Raw genomic sequence first — 17,148 nt, 5'->3', positions numbered from 1 at the left:
TTCCATTTGATAGATTCAAGGTTTTCTATCACAGAAAAAAGAAGCTAGTGCTTCTATCTTATTAAATTGCAAAATGATTTTTCTAATTGTTCATTCTATCAGTGCCCCCTTTCCCCTCTGTATTTATATTGCACGTGAATGTATAGTTTCTATCAAATAAATCATTAGAAAGGCAATGTTCAGGCTTGGCACGGTGGTTCATGCCTGTAATCCCAGCACTTTGGGAGGCTGAGGCGGGTGGATTACGAGGTCAGGAGATCAAGACCATCCTGGCTAACATGGTGAAATCCTGTCTCTACTAAAAATATAAAAAATTAGCCAGGCATGCTGGTGGGCGCCTGTAGTCCTAGTTGCTTCGGGAGGCTGAGGCAGGAGAATGTATTGTGAACCCGGGAGGCGGAGCTTGCAGTGAGCCAAGATTGCGCCACTGTAGTCCAGCCTGGGACACAGAGCAAGACTCCGTCTCAAAAAAAAAAAAGAAAAAAAAAAAACACAAAGCCAGTGTTCAGTGATTGACTAGATAAGTTAACCTCACTACTGCCACCCACACAAATATGCACAGAATACACAGTAAACATAAACATAGGCCTTTTATAGGTGTTATGGCATTAGAAAATTTGCCATTCTCCCTCTAATTAGAACATACAACCTGGGTGGACTATCACCTTTCATGTGATTGGTGGGTAACAGATATAATAACAGATATAATAAACATGCCAAATACAGTGTTAGTGACATGGTAGCTAAATATTTTTTTCCTGATTACTTTTTTTGAGGGCAACGATGGAATCTTAACTCCTATCAATTTCTTAATTTTTTATTAATTTCTTAATTTTCCATCATCTGTGCTTTCCGGAAATGTAAACTAATAATATATCTATACCTACATATTTATGATTTGGCTTTTAGTTCTCATACTGAAATGATTCAAGTGATAGCAAGTGAACATACTAATTAATTTGAAATTTATCTAGCTTTAAATGAAATTGCTTGCCCAGTTTACACTCTTTAAAAAAATTTTGCAAACTTGATCATCAGCATTTACTTTTCTGTTTAGATTCAAGATTATGAATTGTTCTGTGGAAAAGTAAAAGTAAAAGTAAACATTGAGCTGGATCTCTGAAAGAACTAAGCACAACACTCAATGTGTATTTTCTTCTTATGGTATGTTATCAACAGATGGATAATTAAGCAAACCAGACTGTCTTGTTCCAGTGTCTGGGAGACAACTGATGGCTATCATGTAGTCCAAATGCCAGCTTGGAATCTTTTCTGGAACAAGGTGGGGTATAAACACAAATATTTTGTTAAAGGCCAAACCAGCCAGGCTTAAGGAAGTTTTTGAACTGTTGTTGACTTCCTGAGGCGGGTCAAATTATAGGAATTTGCTAAATCCAATTCTTAGTATAATCTATGAGCTGATTCTAGACATAAAGAAAAACTATTTTCCTTTCTGGCCTTAGACAAAACTTGGTTAATCCTCTTCTTAATATTTTCCCAGTATAAACACATCTTTTTTAATAAAAATTTTTAAATTGACAAATAATAATTATATATATTTATAGGATCCAATGTGATGTTTTGATATATGTATACACTGTGGAATAACTAAACCAAGCAAATTAACACATCTTTCACCTCACCTACTTTTTTTTTTTTTTTTAAGAGATGGTGTCTGGCTATGTTGTCCAGGCTGAACTCAAACTGCTAGTTTCAAGGCATCCTTCCAGTTCAGCTGAGACTACAAGTGTGGGCCACTGTACCCAGCTTTTTTTTTTTACGGTGAGAACATTTAAAATGTACTCTTGGCCGGGCGTGGTGGCTCATGCCTGTAATCCCAGCACTTCGGGAGGCTGAGGCAGGTGGATCACGAGGTCAGGAGTTGGAGACCAGCCTGGCAAATATGGTGAAACCCTATCTCTACTAAACATACAAAAATTAGCTGGGCGTGGTGGTGCGCACCTGTAGTCCCAGATGCTCTGGAGGCTGAGGCAGGAGAATTGCTTAAACCTGGGAGGCCGATGTTGCAGTGAGCTGAGATCCTGCCACTGCACTCTGGCCTGGGCGACAGAGCCAGACTCAGTCTCAACAAAACAAAACAAAATACTCTTTTAGCTATTCTGGAATATTAAATACATTGTTATTAACTGTGGTCATCATGCTGTGCAATAGATCACTAAAATTTATTCCTTCTACCTGAAACTTTATACCCTTTGACCCACATTTCCCCTTTCCTCATCACCCTTTGCCCCCAGTCTTTGGTAACCACCATTCTACTCTGCTTCTATGTAAACTCAACTGGTTTTATAAGCGATCAGGGATTTAAGAGGACTTCACTATTTTATAGTTAAATTTATTTCATACTGGAGAATGATTTTCTCACCTTGTTTATTACATAATTGTAGAGGATTGAATTTAGAAAAATATAATGTAAGAGTTTTCTCTTAACTATTTTTGATGCTTCCTTACTTTTTGTCCTCTTCCCCCAATTTTAGCTCTTTGGTGGGTAAAATATTATTTCATAAAAGTTATGTTTGCAGTTTTCAAAGTGACTTCTTAGAAGTGAAACTTGGATCAACTTTTTTTTCAACCCCCCAACTATAAGAGTATTTTCACTTTTGATTTGTTAAAACATACTATGTCTTGTAAATGCTTGAAATGTATTTTTAGGCAAGAATTTCAAAATTGAATAAAATCTTCCCAAAATTAAGCCACAAGCACTCAAATGATTGAGGACCTTTTTCTTCCACATCCATATATATATGTGTGTGTGTGTGTGTCTGTGTTTGTATTTATATACTAAGACCTTCCCTTTCTTGTGGACTGTATTTTATTGGTTTAAAGTTGCAAGTACTGTGAAACCAGGCTGAAATCAGAATTAGAAGGTATTAATTATCATACACACTCCAAGTATCTCAGTCAAGTAACAGGAATAACTGATTTCAGTGCCTGGGAGGAAGGCCTGGAACTTGGGGAAGACTTGGAGGGGAGGACCGGATGGGGAAAAGTCCTCAATGGAGAGAATTGGGTTGTTGCGGAGGGGTGACCTTTAACCTTTGGAAGGGCATTTATTTGGGAACGGCTGAAAAGCATTTACTTCGAGGGGGTGGAAGAGAGGTGGAATCTCGTGGAAGTATTTGCTTTAATAGGTCCCGGGTGATTTAGGGATCTTTCGAGTCGGTTGGTCTTGTGGGTGGCGAGGGCTACGCTGGAGGGGTCGCGTCCCAGTCTCGGGGAAGGCGGCAGGAGGCATCTGGGTGTTCCTGAAAACTGGGAGTTGGGGGGAAGGGTGGTGGGGAAAGTGGAATTCAGCGTGGATTTCTGTCTGCGTGTAGGACTATTAGAGGAGGCGCAGGGGAGCCACGCGGTGTACTCCCCGCCCCGAGAGAACTCTGGCTGCGCCTGCGACTGGCACGCCGGCCTGCGCCAAAGCCGCTTTCCCCAGGCGGCGGGCGCTCCCCCCGGCCCGGGCCGCGGCCCTCCCGCCCCGGCGGGGCCGCGCGGTGGATTGTGGGCTGGGGGCTGCGGCGGCCTCCGGCGCTGTCTCCCCACACCCGACCGGGCCAAGCCGGCTGGGCCGGCGGGGTGAGGGAAAGCAGTGGAGCCGGGAGCAGAAGCGCTAGAGGCAGTGGTCGTGGCGCGGCGGCGGCGGCTCCCCTGGAGGCCGGGGATGTGGGAGAGGCGGCGGCAGCAGCGGCGGAGGCGGCGCTGCGGACCCGGGGGAAACTGCTGGCTGACAGGACACCCGGGAGAGACGTGAGGGAGCCGCCGCTGCCGCCTCTCACCCCCGAGTGGAGCTGGGCTCGAGAGAGCGGCCCTGTGCTCCCCGGGCCGACTGGCCAGCGGGCGCGGGGCGGGGGCGGGAAGCCGGGCTCGGGCCCGGCCGGGCGCCGGGCGGCGGCGGCCGTGGAGCAGCAGCCTCGGTGCGACGTGGAGGGCTGGAGGCGGCGGCGATGCACTAGGCCTCGCTCAGGGCGGCTGCCCCGGGACCCGCAGGTAGGTGTGCCCCGCGGCCCCCGCGCGTCGCGGCCCACTCTCACCCCGACCTCCTGCGGAGAGAGGGACCGAGACCCCACCCCCTCGGCTCTCCTCCCCAGCCCGAAGCGGACGGAGTTTCGGTCACAACTGACCGGCGCTGAAGCTTCCATTCTCCTCTCCGCCACCTCCTTTTTTTTTTTCCTTTTCACTCTCCCTTCGGGATCGGGGCTGGCAGCTATGTTCCCTACCTCCTGTCGGCGACCGCAAACGCCGCTCTAGCCCCTCTCTTTCTGGGATCCCAGCTTTGGAACTTCCATCACCCCCTTAGACGCTGCCCCCAAACTTTCCCTTTTCTTTTTCCAGCCAGGCCCCTAGTCCTATTGGATTCTATTGGAATCGTTTAAACATTTGTTTGTTTTTCTCTCCGGGGAAGACTAATCCAAAGAGTTACTTAGTCTTTTGCCTTTTGAAAATGTAGCTTGAAATAATTTGTTCAATAATTAATTTTCTTCAGTTCTGCCTCCTTCCATCTCTGCACAGATAGAAAGGGCAGGCCCTCCCTGCCGTCTCTGCTCTCCCGTCGTTGACTTGGGAACTTTGGCTTGTCAATTACAATTAGCCATTTGGTCTGTTCATGTGTTGAGTTCAAGATGGTATTTTTAGCATTTTGACTGACCGGGGTTGCGAAAAAAGATTTTTTTCCTTCTAATCAGTTTTATTTTTTGGTCTTTATTGAGGCTCTTACTTTCGAAGAATTAAATTGTACTGTTTTTATTTTTAATTGGCTGTTTTTCTGATTTGTCAAATCCAGGGCAGTCTTAATAGTAAACGACTTTAAGTAATACCATGATAAATTACTTGTAGTATACTGAGAAATGTTATTGCGATAACCTAAACTGCAGATTTTGATGTACATTCACTTTTATAAATCCGAAGGAGAGTTAATTGGAAAAAGCACCTTCAGAGCCTAAATGATTTCTAAGCAGTTAAATGATGGAACAGAGGGCATGATGGGATTTGTTTGTTTGACTGTATTTGTAGTGTAGTCAGAATCGGATTTCCTAGAAATGGATGTTGATGGTTTGTAGTGATCATCGTTGCTCATGATAGGTTTGGGTAAAAATGATCAGTATGTGTAATTGATGTTTGGGACAGTAGAGTTTGCAATTTTATTGTAATTTGGCTATTTTAAAATTATGTTCTGATAACTTAAGAATTATTACACTACCAATCTAAGAGGCAGTCTGAGGATCGCTTTTTAAATAAATGAAAAATGTTTTAATGGGTTTTTAAAATAAAGAATGCATCACAACCAAATTGTAAACACTGTTTTGTTGTTGTTAACATTCATATATTTTATTCTTGTAGAACTATTATTACTACAGCATTTGGCTTTCTGAAGTGTTTTTGAAATTAGAATTTAATACTAAAAGTTTACTAGGAAAAGGTGATTACTTTTGCATATGTTTATATTTTTTGGAAAGTTAAAATTTATTTCTGGATAAGGTAATTTTTTGTGTCAGAATTGAAGTCAATTCCTATATAGCCCATGAAACGGCAAATTTTGCAGAATTTGTTCTTCATCACGTTCTGTTTTTTTTTTTTTTTTTTTTTTTTTGAGACGTGGTCTTGCTCTGTCGCCCATACTGGAGTGCAGTGGGGCGATCTCAGCTTGCCGCAACCTCCGCCTACCAGGTTCAGGTGATTCTCCTGCCTCAGCCTCCCAAGTAGCTGGGACCACAGGCGTGCCCATGCCTGGCTTAGTAGAGACGGGGTTTCATCATATTAGCCAGACTGGTCTCAAACTCCTGACCTTGTGATCCACCCGCCTCGGCCTCCCAAAGTGCTGGGATTAGATGTGTGCGCCACAGCCCCAACCCATCACACTCTTTGTTTTAATCAATAAAAGTTAATTACAATTCCTTTTTCCTGCTCTTAACTTTTTAAAAACTGCTTTATCGAGATAAAATTAACATACCATAAAATACGTCCATTTAAGGTGTACAACTTGGCTAGGTTCGGTGGCTCACACCTGTAATCCCAGCACTTTGAGAAGTCTAGGCAGGTAGGTCACCTGAGGTCCATAGTTCGAGACCAGTCTAGCCAACATGGTGAAACCCCGTCTCTATTAAAAATATAAAAATTAGCCGGGAAATTAGCCGGGCATGGTGGCGAGCGCCTGTCATCCCAGCTACTGGAGAGGCCGAGGCTGGAGAATCACTTGAACCTGGGAGGTGGAGATTGCAATGAGCCGAGATGGCACCACTGCACTCTAGCCTGGGTGACAGAGTGAGACTCTATCTCAAAAAAAAAAGTGTACAATTCAGTGGTTTTTAGTTTATTTAAATAATTGTGCAAACATCACCATAATCTAATTTTAGAACATTTTCATCATTCCCTCAAAAAACCTTGTATCCATTAACAGTTACTCCCCATTCTCTTCATCCCAGCCCCATCTTTAGGCAACCAGTAGTGTACTTTCTGTCTCAATATTGGCCCAATGTGCGCCTTTCATATAATGCTGTGGGCTCATAGCTTTTTGAAAAGCTTTTCCTTTAAAATCAGTGTGCATGTTAAAATTTTTTATTTGAGCTAGGGAATAAGCAACTGATCACCAATATTAAAAGTGATGTTGTAAATAATAGTTACACTTTTTGGTTGTATTCAGCATAAAGTTGGAGAAAGAAGGCATGAATGTCTTCAGTAACCTCAAGAGGTGGTTTGGTCAGGTCGGAATCAATAAGTAAAAGTGGGCATTTTTGTCATTGAATATTAGAATATCAGGGTGGGAAAAGATCTTAAAGGTCATCAGCTTACTTCCTACTTACCTCACTATTAGTTGGCAGCAACCAGATGAGGAAATCTGGAGATTAGAAGCTTGAATCTCTAGGATGCGTGGCTCAAGAACCACAGCGTGGCCATGTAAAGCAAGAAATGGGACTTTGGAAGTTAGAATTGTTTAGATTCTTGTATATATGTATGTATTTGACATTTTGCTAGCAGAGCTGAGAAAGAACTGGACATTCCCCCAACTTGGGGGGAAAAGTGAGTGACTATATGTAGCTACATTGATGAAACCCATGTTACAAAATCCTCTAAAAATGCTTTAACCTAAGGAAGGATAGCAGATGTATTATTTAGGTATCTTGTACTATTAATGTCTTATTTTTTAAAAAAACAAATCTTAAAAAATTATAATTAACAGGGCCAGTTGGAAGTTTCCTTTTTCAAATATCCAGTGCCCTAACATATAAAACAATTGCTCTGCAAGGACGGTTTTGACCTCCAAGGGAAATTTGGCAGTGCCTAGAGACATTTTTGGTTGTCATAGCTGAAGGAAATGCTATTGGCTAGGGATGTTGCTAAATACCCTACAATGCACAGAACATATTGCATCCACCTCTGCAAGAAATTATCCGGTTCAAAATGTCAATGGTACCATTGTAAACCTAGGGGTTGCGTGATTTCTGGTAAGGACCTAGTGTTTTTGATTCCTACCAGGTGGGAAAATACTCTTAGTGGGCACTGTTTGGTGAATTAGATTAACACCTTAGATCCTCTAGCAACTAACTCTGTTTCTTTGCAAGAGGAGGAATTGAGGGAAAAATAAAAGGAAATCTATTTATGACACAATACAGATATTCTTTTGTATATTTAGGTTGTCTTCAAATCTGAAAAAAGAAACCCTTTTTTTCCAAAAATAGACTTAATTTACTGCAAATTTGGATATTGTTTTGCATTGTTAGTTATTTTTGCATATGTTTTTGAAATTGTAAATAGAATATATTCGTATCTTTTATCCAGAAGTGATTTTTTTTTTCCTGGCAGCTTCAACTACCAAGAAAGGAGAAGTAAGCTAAGTGTTTAACTTAATGTATGTATGTATGTTGTGAATGTCCAGAAAAATTCAAAGCTTATAATGAATATCTTTTTTTCCCCTATGAGCTCCACTTTTGACTATTTAATGTTTTTAACACGCTTAATTTGTTGATGAAAGAAGGTAATTGACAGTTGAGATCACTTTTGCTATTTATCATCCATACCTTGTGGATAAGTTACTCAAGTTATTCTTTCTGAGCCTCAGTTTTCTCATCTATAAAATAGGGGTAGTGATAATCCATGTATTACAAGGCTATTGTAAGAATTATTAAATGAGGTAATATGTATTAACATGCTGTGTCAACTGTAACATACTGTAGAAGAGTTATTCGCTTCAGAAGAATCAAACTAGGAAGGAATATAGAGGTTGTCAAAGGCAGGAATATAGATAGTAAGGCGGAGAATAGTGATGGCTGACAGCCTCTCTAGGGAGGAGAGAAGCACTAAATACAAATATTGATAACAAACTAGTAAAATAACTAGTGTATCAATATTTGAAACTCCTTAATATAGGGGCAAACTGAAACTCCTTAATATAGGGGCAAACTGACTTCCTTCTATAGCACCTGAGAGTATCACCATTATAGCACAGTAAAATAACTGATTATTAAAATGGCGAAATTAAGTTATTGAGAAAAGATTACCTTGTTTTCAGATATGCTATTTGAGAAGACTTGAAAATATATATTTTATTTCAGAGTTAAAATTGTTGTAAGTGACTTATACAAATAGTTTTAATCTTTTTAAGAGTATGCTACAGTTATTTGGATTAATTCCCTTTTTGGGAGTAATCCTTTTGTCTTCATTTACTATGCCTGCCTTCCTGTGTATTTGAAGGGTTTTTCTACCAGTGGTAATTATTCTTCAGATGTGAGGATTTAACTGAAGAAATAGGGGTTTTAAGCCTACTCACCATTTGTAAAATCTCATTTCCTTCTAGATTTCTTTTTAAATTATTTTTCATCTTTCTATGCAAAAAAGTCACTTTGATTTTTCTATATGTCCAGTAGTCCACAGTTATGCTATAGCGTTTAGAGTTGAATTAATTAAAATGCATGAAATGAATGGGCAAAAATATAATTTCTTACAATTTTATTATTATTATTTAAAAAAATAAAGTCTCACTCTGTTGCCCAGGCTGGAGTGCAGTGGTGCAATCTCGGCTTACTGCAACCTTTGCATCCTGGGTTCAAGCGATCTCCTGCCTTACCCTCCTGAGTAGCTGGGATTACAGGTGCGCGTCACTGCGCTTGACTAATTTTTGTGTTTTAAGTGGAGACAGGGTTTCGCCATGTTGGTCAGACAGGTCTCAAACTCCTGACCTTGTGATCCGCCTGCCTCAGCCTCCCAAAGTATTGGAATTACAGGTGTGAGCCACCGTGCCCCGCCAATTTCTTACAATTTTGTTAACTGGTCACCTCTCTTTCACAATCATATAAAAATAAGGGTAGAGGTGGTCAAAGGCCCAGCTATTCAGTAAGATTTTTATGGGGTAATTTGAGGGTAGAGTAGTTGCAGATAATATTCAGAATAAGTAATGTGGTATTCATAGGTATTATATATGTTATATATATATATCAGTATTTACTTAATAACATTATTTGACGTATACTCTATACTTAAATCTTCCTAGTTATCCCAAAAATCTTTATAGCTTTTCCCCCCTCAAATGCAGGATTCATGCAAGGTTAATGCATTGCATTTGGCTGGTATGTCTCTTTAAGTCTCCCCCAGTCTGGACTAGTTTCCTACCGCCTTCCTCTCTTCTTTAGATTTATCTGTTAAGAAGTAGAGACTGTATGTCCTGGAGCATGTTCCACATTCTGAATTGGTTTGTTCCTCACAATTAGATTCTAGTCAGACATTTCTGGTGAGACCACCACACAGATGATGTGTATTTCTACTGCTGTATTACATCAGGAGGCACATGATTTCAGGCTGTCACTCTATTGGTAATGCAAGTTCGATCACTTGGTAAAGGTGGGACTGACAGATCTCTCTACTATTTAATAAATAATTTGTAGAGGATACTTAATAGCCATGTAAATATCCTATTCCTTGACACCCTTTACCCAGTGATTTTGGTATCCATTAATGATCCTTGCTTGAATCAGTCATTATGGAGGATTACAAATGGTGACTTTCTTTTTCATTCCTTCTGCTTTTATTACCTTCTTTGACTTTTTCAGGGCATTGAGGTCAGGTTAGATAAATTCTGAATATAGGCCACTGAATGTAGAAATCAGGTCATTCCTAACCTTTCCTGGAGCCAAGTAAGTGGTGAAGATGGAAGTCAGCTAAGGAGGTAGACCAAAAAGAGAATAGAGGTTTGCCAGTGAAGGGGAGGTAAGACGTAGTAGCTGGAGGAGGCAGGGAGGAGGGAAAGGGCCTTCATTTGGTGCTTGAACTTTTTTTTTTTTTGATAGGCTGATGAAGAGATCAAACATAGAATTGGGGAATAACTAATAGAAAAAGGTCCCAGATGAAGCAGGAAGAGGTAAGATCAAGAACAGCTGTTAGGGGATTAACTCTGGAAAAGAGTAGACACCTATACTCTATCTCAGAAAGTTAGGAGTTGTGTATAGATGATAATTAGATACATTTGGATATGGAGGGAAAAAACTACATCTGGGGGCTTTGTTTTTTAATTTTTTTTTTTAACAGTTACTTTTTGAGCCTTGGGTTGTTGAAGGTAGGCAGGCTAGGGGACTTGAGGAGAGTGTTGAAAGTGTTACACATCTTGTGGGGAATGGAGAAGAGAAGTGTTTCAAGATAAATAAGTGAAAGAATTGCTGAGCAGCATCAGACGCTCATTGGAGACTGGAACTCATAAATTTGTAATCAGCATATTTTACTGTTTTTTCTGGCAGTCTTCTGCAACCAGGAGAAAAGCAAAGACAGATTGTATTGAAGGTGGATGAGGGAGGAGAGATGCAAGGGAGACAAAGTAATGGGGATGTAGGCCAAGTAATGAAGTTAGTAAAGTAGAACAGGGCTACGATACCCAACCAGTGGGGAGGGATGTAAGGGTAGTGCCAAGCAGTGATTAATTAAAATACTAATTTATTGTTTGTTTGAGGTTATAGTAATCATAAACCCTGTTTTTACTTTTCCCTTAAACTAACATTTAATATTTTTATTTGTGAACTATTTACTGACTTAATGCAGATGTCTCTTAGCTATTTTGCTTTATTTTCCCTAAAATGAAAATTTCTTGAAAGTATCATCTTTGTTACTTAATAAGTGTCTAATAGTTTATATATTTGAGACATTTATTCAATAACTCTGAATGAGTGATTTTAAGATTATCTTGCTAATATTTGGCTGGGACACCAAGAAGAGAATACAAGTGTCTAATATGGTTCATTTTGACTGACAAAAATTTCACTAGTTATACAGTCATATCAATGGCCCAAAGGAGTAAGAAAGCATCCAAGTTATTTTGTTGTTGTTGTTGGAATTTTTACATGCTAGAGACAGATTTTATCTTAGTATAGTTTATTCATATTCCAGGCCTGTGACCCTTAATCAATTTTTGTTTTCTTTTGAGACGGAGCCTGGCTATGTCGCCAGTCTGGAGTGCAGTGGGGTAATCACGGCTCACTGCCACCTCCCCCTCCCATGTTCAAGTGATTCCCCTGCCTCAGCCTTCCGAGTAACTGGGACTACATGCATGCACCACCACGCCCAGCTAACTTTTTATATTTTAGTAGAGACAGGGTTTCACCATGTTGGCCATGATGGTCTGGATCTCCTGTCCTTGTGACCTGCCCACCTCAGCCTCCCAAAGTGTTGGGATTACAGGCATGAGCCACTGCGCCTGGGCCTCCCCTTAATTTTAATGGCTGCTATAAAGTTATAATTCTCTGATGAGTGCTGGGGAAAAAAAGACATTGCTTTTATTTGGAATATTATCTAGACTTAAAAATTATATATTATTTTATGAGGACATCTATGATTTTTATTCCTGATAAAGATGTCACATGAAATAGCATTTGTTTTATAAGCCATTTAAAAATATTTAAGTCTAAGATTACAAATTGTTATAATTTTTATCCTTCTAGTCACTATTATTTCTTATTGTTCCTTGTCACTAAATAAAAAGTAAATAAGTAACTTTGGGAAGCGCATGCATTCAGAGTTTCCTGCAAAGCACAGGGTCTCGTAAATGCTATATGAGGATGTAAAGAAAAAGCAAATTAGATTACTACAACTTTGTTCTTATTTTCTGGGTTCCTTAAGCCTCTTCCATACTTCTTTAATGCTCAAGAGGACTATAGAAGTTCTTATTTATATGACAGCCCCAATGTTAGTATTTCTTGAGAGTATGTTTAGATTGTACCTTCAATATTGAGATTTTTGTGAGCAATAATATATGTGATATGCATTTAAAAAAAATTTAAGGATTTTTAAAAATTCTGATTAAACTAGATTTTGTCAAATGATAAATCTTAAGTATAGTGTAGAAGTATATTGCTATTTGTGTATAGGTAGTGTGAAAAACTTAACTATACCATTTACTAGAAATTGACTCTTACATTTCAAAAATGTTGTGTACTTCTTAGAATGTGAGATATTTGATGTATTTTGTAGGCAAACAGCAAGAAACCAACTGAAGGATGAGATTAAAGAGGAACAAGAAAAGGTGGTGGAGAAAGGAGGGGGCAGAGTTTTTACTACGGCAACAAAATCCTGAGTTCTATCAGACTGATCTTTGGTAGGACATTACAGTATGGTTAAGTTTTTCTTGCATATTATCAGTACTTCTAAATTTGGAGAAATGAAATTTGAGATTTTTTTTGTTGTTGCTTTTAAAAAAATAGCAGTCAAGTATGGACTTTAAAAAAAATTAGGTCCAACATTGTATCAAAATTATGTCAAAAAAGCTCTGTCCAGCTCCAGTGTTAAAAAGAAATTCCACTTTATCCATGTTTTCTCAAATTAGACATTTTTTTTAAAAAAATTAATTTATAAGTCAATTATATGGGGCCAGGTGCAGTGGTTTATGCCTGTAATGCCAGCACTTTGGGAGGCAGAGGTGGGCAGATCACCTGAGGTCAGGAGTTTGAGACCAGCCTGGCCAACATGTGAAATTTCGTCTCTACTGAAAATACGAAAATTAGCCAGGCAAGGTGACAGGTGCTTGTAGTCCCAGTTTCTTCGGAGGCTGAGGCAGGAGAATCAGTTGAATCCAGAAGCGGGAGGTTGCAGTGAGCCGAGATTACGCCACTGTACTCCAGCCTGAGTGACAGAGTGAGACTGTCTCAAAAAAAAAAAAAAGGGTCAATTATATGGAATTCAGAAGTTGTTGTTGAGAAGGCCTCTCTCCATTGCCTCGGTCAGAGTGCAGTGACGCCATCACAGCTCACTGCAGCCTCAACTTCTTGGGCTCAAACTTTCTTGAAAGTGCTAAAATGATGGGCCAAAGTAGTGTATTTATCTCCCATTACAGATGCCAAATTAATTCCTTTGGTAAGAAAAATGCAGTAAATTACACTGATGAAAGTGTAGGCTGGGTGTGGTGGCTCACGCCTGTAATCTCAGCACTTTGGGAGGCTGAGTCAGGCGGATCACCTGAGGTTAGGAGTTTGAGACCAGCCTGGGCAACGTGGTGAAATCCCGTCTGTACTAAAAATACAAAAATTAGCTGGGCGTGGTGCCGGGTGCCTATAGTCCCAGCTACTAAGGAGGCTGAGGCAGGATAATCGCTTGAACCTGGGAGGCAGAGGTTGTTGTGAACTGAGATCTTGCCGCTGTACTCCAGCCTGGGCAACACAGCGAGACTCCATCTCAAAAAAAAAAAAATTGTATACTATCTTTTTCCTTTTGGAATAATCCTGGTCTTATAAAATTATCACAATTAGATGTTAATTATATCATTCAACAGAAGATGGACATAAGTGATAGTTATGAGAGTAAATAATTATTGGTTCAGTCATTGATCTAATAAGGAGACAGACAGAAAAAGAAAGCACCAGATGCCTGAAATGGGTGGGAAGGAGTAGTGAAATAATTTAAAATTTTTTTATTGGTGCAGAGACAGAGGCATGGAACTTAGAATCAGAAAATCTGAATTCAGATTCCCTCTTCACAGTTAACTCACTAAATGGTCTGAAATCAAGTTACTCTTGAACTTGTTTCTTCATTCATATAATGGAGATCATTGATTCATTGATTCATTCAGAAATGTTTTTCTTACTAGGATAATTTGAAGATGAACAAAAATCTGAAAGTAAGCAATTATGAACTGTATAGTGTTCACTGTATTTTACTGTAGAGTCAGATATTAGTGATGATGCAATTCTTCTTGTCTTTCCATTTCGTTCTTCCCTGTCATCCTTCCTTCTTTCATTGATAACATATTTTTACTGCACTCTTGATCTAACACTTCACAGAACCTTCAGAACCTGCAGTCCCAGCTGATTCCACTCCTCCTCCTACTCACACATTGGGCACAGGAATAGGGTGTGAGGCAACTTTTCTAGGTCAGCCTGCTTATTTTCTCACTGTTGCTTGACAAAGTCCTGTCTTTCTCAAGGTGTGGCATAAACCTGAGGTGCCTTATAGTCCCTGGGCTTGATATTCTTTCTTTCTCACTTTGTCTTTCCTTTTCCCATCCCCTCTCACCCCATTCCTGTGTGTATGTAACTCTGACCATCTCCTTTCTCCACCATTTACTTGTTCCTTTTTTTTTTTTTTTTTTTTTTTTGAGACAGAGTCTCGCTCTGTCACCCAGGCTGGAGTGCAGTGGCGTGATCTTGGCTCATTGCAACCTCTGCCTCCCGGGTTCAAGCAATTCTTGTGCCTCAGCCTCCAGAGTAGCTGAGATTACAGGTGCCCGCCACCACGCCCGGCTAATTTTTCATATTTTTTGTAGAGACGGGGTTTCACCACGTTGGCTAGGCTGATCTTGAACTCCTGACCTCAGGTGATCCACTCGCCTCAGCCTCCCAAAGTGCTGGAATTACAGACATGAGCCACCGCGCTGGGCCTCTTGTTCCTCTTTAATCTCACCCTTCAGTTGACTTCTTGCTGTTTGCCTACAAATATGCTCAGGTCTCCGTTTGCCTAAAAGATTCTTGCTCAACTCTTGTTCTTTTTTTTTTTTTTTTTTTTCTTTTTACCATGAAAGAGATGTTGATACTGTTGCCTTTATTACTTCATCACTTACTTCTTAACCTCAGTGGGATGGCTTCTTCCCTAACCACTGTCCTGAAACCGTTCTTAATCCAGTATCCTTTCTAAAGTTAGTAATCTCGTTGACCTCTTTGCAGCATGTTGATGCTACTTACTGTTTGCACTTTACTTCCTGACACATCTTCCCTGTGTAAGGATGGTATTTCTGATTGCCATTGTCTTTTCCTCTAAACAGATTTGCCCTACCCCTTGCTCAGAGCTTTCATTAGCTCTCTTCTTCGGCACTTTCTCCACTTGTATATCACTTTCCTGTGACTATCTGTAGTTATCTACTAATTCATTCCTGTAATGTAATTGAACTAGAAGCAGTAATGGAAAATTCAGGGAGGCAGGATTCTGTTCACTACAAGAATTTTTTTTCTCCAAAGTAATTATGGTTGTTTTACAGTAGTACTCTGCTTTTGAAGTAGTTAATTCTTCATTATTGAAGTTTTCAAGTAGAGGCAGATAGACCCCTTATAGAAAGGATTTATATATGAAGTAGAAAGTTGAGGCAGATATTCTTTTAAAGTCTTGTCCAACTCAGAAATTGTAATTTTTATCTCATCTACTCTACTTCCATGGACTTAACTTTGACCTATACTCAGATGTCTTCCAAACCATTATTTCCAGTCACTCCCCTACCACCTCCTCATCTCTCTTCTCTCCCACAGGCACAGTTTTTGTCATCAAAGTTGCTTTTGTTCTAGGCCACCATGTTTTCTGGCTTCATTATCACTTTCCAATATTCTTTTTACCCCCTTTAGTGTCATGGCAATGAGGATCATTTTTCTTGCTTTGGTGACTTTTCTGAAAGTAAATTATGTCTGCCCATATTGGTTTGTTTGTTCTTGCTGTTTCCCCTCTATTTCCCCCTACCCACCACCTCTCTCTCCAGGATTAGGAATGCTCAAGCAAAGAAAAAGACACCAGAAGAGGAGGATCAGGATCCTAAAGTTTGTAGTTATTTTAAAATTTTCTATGGCACAGTTGAAATGTTAATATTTGCTGACCATTTAAAAAGATGTTTGCCGGGCATGGTGGCTCACACCTGTAATCCCAGCACTTTGGGAGACCAAGGTGGGCGGATCACCTGAGGTCAGGAGTTCGAGACCAGCCTGACCAATATGGTGAAACCCTGACTCTACTAAAAATTACAAAAATTAGCTGGGCATGGTGGTGTGCGCCTGTAGTCCCAGCTAATCAGGAGGCTGAGGCAGGAGAATGGCTTGAACCTGGGAGGCAGAGGTTGCAGTGAGCCGAGATTACGCCACTGCACTCTAGCCTGGTGACAGAGTGAGACTCTGTCTCAAAAAAAAACCAAAAAAACAAAATGTTTATAATAATGGTTGTTGCAATTCTTTATTGAATGTCTACTGTGTACCAAGTATTATGCTATGAACTTACATAAGTTATTTAAATCTTACAACATTCCAATGAGGAAGATACTGCTGCTGTCCCATTTTACAAATGAGGAAACTGAGACTTAGGAAGGTAAGACAGTTGTCACACAACTAATAAATGACAGAGATCTAACTCATTGTATGGCCAATACTCTTAACTAGTATATCGTTTTATAAGGAAGGTGGAGATCTAGAATCAAATTTCAGAAAGTCAAGTAATGTTATACAAACAAGAAAATATATTTTGGATTTATATTTTTAGATTTGAAATGTATGTGAACATTTTGAGGTATTGTGTTAGTGGCTTACGTGTCTTTACCCACTCTCTGTGATATTCATTCATTTGCTCATTCATTCATTGAATAGTCATGTGGTTTACTGAATGCTTAGAGTTTGTATTGGGTATGGTATAGGAAAGTGAATGAAACAAATATAAGTTTACAGTATAGTGGCAGAGATAGGAAACAAGCAGGTAAATAATCACGTAATTTATTTATTTTAGTCTAAAGTTTTCCAACCTTTTTAAAATGACTAAGTATCCAAGCCAATTTCTTTATAGAATATCTCATACTCTTGATTTGTCTCATTGTTTCCTCATATATGGTGGTTTAAACCTTACTATCCTACTTCCTTCTGTTTACTGTAAACTCAAAGGTAGGTCTAGAGCCAACAGAACTGAACCTTGAGTTCACAGACTCTGTAGGGTCTGTAG

General features: G+C 39.8%; 1 protein-coding gene across 2 annotated transcripts in view; it reads left to right on the top strand.

The window, feature by feature from the left end:
- Positions 1 to 3,573: 3,573 nt before the first annotated feature.
- The window catches only part of VPS54 (VPS54, GARP complex subunit), a 137,720-nt gene continuing 124,145 nt past the window's right edge, over positions 3,574 to 17,148 (top strand). The window contains exon 1 of one of the 2 annotated variants that reach the window (XM_025355086.1): positions 3,574 to 3,996. The gene's annotated coding sequence lies outside the window, so the exon portion shown is untranslated. The remainder of the gene's footprint in view (positions 3,997 to 17,148) is intronic. The other variant, XM_025355085.1, reaches the window with a different exon arrangement.

Source organism: Theropithecus gelada, chromosome 13, assembly GCF_003255815.1.
Source record: "Theropithecus gelada isolate Dixy chromosome 13, Tgel_1.0, whole genome shotgun sequence".
NCBI lineage: Eukaryota > Metazoa > Chordata > Mammalia > Primates > Cercopithecidae > Theropithecus > Theropithecus gelada.
The sequence above is the reverse complement of the archived record's forward strand: the minus strand, read 5'-3'. Positions and strand labels throughout refer to the sequence as shown.